Genomic DNA, 6,000 nt, shown 5'->3' on the forward strand with positions numbered 1-6,000 from the left:
GCACAAGTTGCCCCATTGTGCCCAGCAATTCTGAGCCCCAACGAAAAACAAAGGACGGCAGAAGATTGCCGTTTTTTTCTCTGCCCCGGAAAAAAGCGTGTTGCCCACATTGTCTATCGGGATAATATAAGGCCTGCTGTGCACAATACTCACGTTGTGCACCCCCCTCACTTACTTTGTTACTGGAGGGCTCTGTCAAAGTGCCTTTGCGCCTGTAGACCATATGCCAAGCCTTACCCGTCCAGGCTGGGCGCTTGATGGTTATCATTCACGGTGCTTCAATCGTGCCTCGGAAAAAATAAGCCTAGCGATTGTTCGGTGGCGCGCGTCCCGGGACCCCGGCGCTGTCGTGTTTTTATTTTATTGCATTTTGCAGCAGGAAAGACCCCATCACGGAGGCTAGGCCCACGAGTGTCGGTTCTGGATTCATTTACATCGAGATGCATTCATGGTTTCTATAATCACCGAGTAAACTGCGAACAGCTATTTACCCGCATCAAAAGAATTAATGCAAGGTGGTCTTATTCACACTCAGCTACCAGATATTACCATGCAGGCCGGAGTCTTGAGCTGCTGCCTTCGCCCGCGCTACGGAGGCGCAGCAGCGGCAAGCAGGCTCTAATTAAAACTCACTCGGTGGGCGCGGAGACGGGCAGGAGAGACGGGCAAGCGAGCGAGCGTACGTCGGAACCGACCACGCAAAAACATCCTCACTTACTGCTAGTCCCAAGCGTCTTATGGGAGCGTGGCACACGGTTAGCGGCCTGCCAATATTACATTTCCGATTTTTTTTTTATTTTCTCTCTGTGCTCACTTTTCCCTCTGCCTCTCTCAATTTTCTCGTCGCTTGCCTTCGATGACTGCGGACGGCACACTCGCCTAACAGACGCCACAAAGAGCGGCATTTAAACTCATGTGGACCGCCTCATAGTCTGCACAGCTCGGGGCTATGTACCCCGCCTGAAACGGTATATGAACTTTCCATGTGCATGAACCTGGATGTATAATTCGAAATTCTACTCATGTAAAACAAAATTCGCTTCGCACAAATGTTCTCACAATCCGTCTTTCGTGGCGGCGCCTCCATGTCGAGTGAACCGTCCTTGATTACCGGCAGTCGATGGGTCGTGTGCTGATGAACCCTTAATATACACGCTAATCAATATGCAAATAAGACAATTCATTAACTACAGGGTACTGTGGTGTATTTCTAAGATGACAGATTTATCGCGGACAGATAAAAACTCTATGAAATTTCTTTATGTAAAAATTGTCTTGAAAGTGAATCTGAATTCCGACGAGCAGCCCGTGCGCCCAAAAGGCCGGCACAGTGCTGAATATTACATAATACACGTCATTGTGCTCTGACAGAAACAAATATAGGGTCATGACCCCTGTAATATGTCTGAGAAGCATCTGTGGGTTCCATGCATGCGACGTGGAAGTGCACTGTGAGCTTGAGGTTGAACAAGCAAATAATTTATCAAATATTGTTTTCTTCTCTTCTTCTTTCCAGTTAGCTTGACAGTGAAGGCCAATCGGCTAATAGACGAAGCTTTCCTGGGTGTCTGTTAGTCTATATTGTTAGGGTCAATCAAAGGGGTTATGACCTCTGACCTCTTACATCAAGCTAATGCCATGCATGTAGGATACGAAGCTAACATTGCTTAACTGAATTTGAGGAAGAATGGATGAGTGCGATCCTTTTAAAGTTTGGAAAATCGGAGAGAAATAATGCTCATATTTGTGCCCAAATGGCCGGCAAAATGTCGACTTTCACATGGAGATCGTCATTGCCTCAGGTTAAGGTTATAACTCGGGGTCATGACCTGTGACCTGGATTTATAAAGGCGTAAGGTTGCAGTGAAGCTGTAAGGAGTGATACAAATCTAAGAAAGTGACCGTTATCGGTCATTAACAATATTTTGCCATTCAAAGCCACCCGAAACTTGTCATTCCGAATTAAACTCATAGCCGGTATTTTGTCATCATGTTTCACTCATAAGGTCCAAGTAAACAATGACACAAAGACAATATACAGTCAGGGCAGATACATACATATGATATGCATATTACTTAATGAATAAGATGGAAGACTGGAAGAAAGTTTTTCTCCTTGGTCTTAAAATTTTAATAAATATTTTCATTCTTCAATTGTCAGATGGTCTTTCGTCCTTGTGATTCAAGCTATATTATATTACTAGCCAACATGTTCATTAATTAATGGCGGGAAAGTGATGTTGCCATTGACCTTTGACCTTATCTGGGTCTAATCCGATGTGCAGAGATGTGGAGGACAGGCGAAAGCCGACAAAACCGAATTTTGCTAACGCGCTCTTTTTGTCGTGGTCGCATGACGAAGAAATGGCTCAAGACGCGCTGGCAGGCCAGCTAAAAGACCTCAGGATCGGGTGTATCCCATGATGCAATCGATCACGTGCCCCACCTATCCTAGCGACTGATGTGACCTGGTGTGCCCTTCCCCCCTGGCTGTTTCCCCGGAGAATCGAATCCGTCTGGCTGTCTTGACCGTCACTCCTGCCTTCTGGGCAGAACGGTCGAGTGACGAAAAGGTCTTCCGGCGGTGCATTGGGCTGGCTTACCGGCAGGCGGGTACCGTTCATCAGCAGGTGTCTCTGAGCATTGTTGGTCCCGCTGCAAGGGGAACTGAACCCCCTTACCCTGCAGCATGTGCCCTCTCTATCGCATCAAATGTCTCTGCCTCTTGAGTCTCAGTAATCTATCCTTGCATTTTATCCTGTCGTTATTTATTTTTGGCCGCAACTCGAGAGGACTTCTAGTTCCAAACGTAAGCCCACATGTGACCGTCTGCAAACCACAAAAGGTCCAAATAGATTATATCAATCAAAATGTGCTGATATACGAAGTATGCGTGTCGGCGTAATTAGCTCTTTTTCTAGCTAGCCGCAAGATGGATGGCTTGTAAAACTCTGCAAAACTCTTTTTCCTTTATTTTTTATTTCTATCAACGAAAAAATTAAAATCTGAAATCTGGGCCGCATGATTATCGACGATAAATAAAATATTACATCTAACCGAGATACAAGCCACAAAGAAAGCGATATATTTCCAAAGGGACTCAAAATTAGTGCTCTGTACTTATCACAACATTTCACACCAGAAACAGCTGACACTGAATCATGTTGATTAAATCTCCTCTATGCTAACTGAAAAATGGTGAAACAACAAAACAAAAGAGTGATAATTTCCAGTGATTACTGAATATCGGACCTCTAGGAGAGTACGAATGCACAATCTGTCCCGAGTTGGTGATGGTATATTTTAACTGATACTGGGCTTCCTTGTCCAAACCTAAGCTCTCCGCGATTCCCCACATAGACCACCACCACCTGTCGAGTCAAAGAAGAATTATTACAAAAACTACACCGTAGCAGGGAATCTTGGGTGAAAAGTCACGTTTCCTCTTTAACTCCCGCCCGTGGAGACTCAAACTCCCCCCATCTCTGCCCAAGAGAAACGACTGTCAGCGCTGCGGCGTCTCGGGGTTTGTGTCTCCCGCTTAACAAGAATCGACGCTGGCTCGCTTACTTCCTCCTCATAGTCACCAGTAAAACAACACGCGGCAAGTGCACACGCCATTGTTGTCAAACTACGCTTGCATTTTTTGGAATCATGCAAACTTCGCCCGGCTCACTGCTATTTTCGCAATTGCTTCTCTCCCCAAAACTTAATGGTACTTCCAGGATAGCAAACATCTAATTTACGACTTTAGTTCAGAAGAGGTCAGATAATGTGCATGTGAGATTGGGAATAAAAAGAAACTTGCCCAAACCGTGAATGGAAATCAGCTATTGAGAGATCACTTAACTCCTTACCCACAGAGCATCCGTCATACAAGCGCAATTAGTTGGCGATTTGAGACCACGAGTCATTTTAAACTCTCGACCACCACCGACGGGCACAGACGGAGGTAGCGACAAGCGGCGCGGTATGTTGGGGCCGGCATTAATCGGGGAAGCTGCTTGAAAAAAAAAGCACGATGAATGCGATTGTTCGTCCTCACTGGCTCGTCTCAAATGTGGGAAGGGAACAACGACGGGGCGAGAGCGGGTAATGCATCACACTTCAGACAGTGCTGAACCATGCTACTAATTAAATCTATTTTATCCTTAATGGTCTCGTTGCCCTGTCCGCTCCTGTAATTCGTAATCGTTACACAACGCTTCACGAAAAAAAAAACCCCTTTGCATTTGGCAGAAATATAACATGATATTTTGCAACACACTGTGGGGAAAAGCAAAGTCAACCGCGTTCGCGAAATCCCCACTCTGCTGGGATCACCACTTCAAGCTTTCTCTCTGATCTGTTGGGCTTCAAGTACCATGAATGGGAAATTAGGAGTATGTGATCGCATGCCCACCACAGACAAAAATTGTCACCGCCCTACTTCAAGCAAATCTTGCGTCTCCTCGGTAATAGGAAGTATCGTTAGCGGGTATTAGCTGAAAGGGGGCTTTGCTTAGACTGTTGGCCTCAATGTGTACTTGGCCGTCTCGAGTAGTGCCAGTGGAGTGGTCCGCAATGTATTTACATTAGCCGCCCACTGGTGGGTAAGATGTAGGCGGTACCGACTCGGGGGCTCTTGCACACCATCCCCGTGTTTGGCCCTTCCATCTGTGGTGTTACGGGCCTATAACAGGGCTTTTCCTGCGCGGGTCTGCTTGGATGGAAGCAGGGCACAATGACTAAAGATGATGCATGGTGCGCGATAGGATAAGTGTGTAAATTGGGCTCTCGACAAAATGAGCGATTAAGCCCAAGCTTCATGATAGGCCATCGTTGTTCATCTCTCTACCAACAATTATCGGGGTGCACACTTTGTGGAGAATTTGAAAAGCCTGGCGGAAATCGCAGAGAGAAACTGGAAAAGTACGGTTTACTTAGATAACGGGTCGTACTCAAACTGAACTACTTTCAAGGAAACATCAGAAACAGTGTCAAAGGAACGTCATTAACTTTAATAAGAAGTACAGCGTTGCTCCTATTAAGTAAAGTTATTCTTTGAATATAATGGCAATGCACTGTTACAGAAACCCGCATTAAATTCTCCATATCTTAAAGTGGCGTGTGCATCTTAAAGGTACCACACGACAAACGATGTGGGGCGCGAACTGTGAATAGATTGTCCGTAACCTATCATTGACAAAAATAGAGCTCCTGTACCTCAATTTCGAAGTCAGGTCTACTGAATTCGAATTACCAAATCAGTGACCTAACCGTCGCAAAAATGATGCCTGAGGAAAATTCAACTCTGGAAAACATCCACGGTGAATCACATGACTCTCACTGGTAACAATACACGAGGTAAGAAAAGCATGTTGATGGAATTTGGATGAATCTCAACAAGCAGAAAAACAAGAAGTCAGCTCTTAAACGTGTTGTCATCGGCGGCGATCTTTCGGATGAGTGTTTGTGGGTTGCGTGAGGCGAAATAGGCGGGGAATGGGATTCACGAATTGCCCACAATGAACTGATAGAATTCTACCACGTGTGCACCCCAATAATGAAAATATATTACCTCCATTGATCGGCACAAAGTTACAGCTAGTTTGAAGACAAAGACCTTAAAAATAACTATAGACCATTCGAAACAATTAATAAATCACTGTTCTCACGAGTTGACCAAAATAATTTTGCTTGTGCTAGAATGTCTAGCATTCGAATATCGGCATAAGCTGTACGGCACTCCGTGAAAATGGTGACGACAAATTACGAGTTAAAGCTAAATAAAACGGCAAGTTACCGCGAGTCAAATTGTATCTTCTCAAACCGTTTTATTATGTGACAAATATCAACTCACAAGTATTCTAAATAGAGAAATACGGGAAAATCGACAGCTGCCCTAGCAGAATCTCCACAGCACTGGCTGCGCTGGTGCTGAGAGCAAACGCTCAACTCGCTTGTAATCTGGTTGACCTCGGTCTGAATCCCGCGAGATTACGTGAGAGTTGCCTCGAC

Source organism: Acanthaster planci, linkage group LG19 (assembly GCF_054643075.1).
Source record: "Acanthaster planci isolate LZ-2023a linkage group LG19, COTS_SCS, whole genome shotgun sequence".
Classification (NCBI taxonomy): Eukaryota; Metazoa; Echinodermata; class Asteroidea; order Valvatida; family Acanthasteridae; genus Acanthaster; species Acanthaster planci.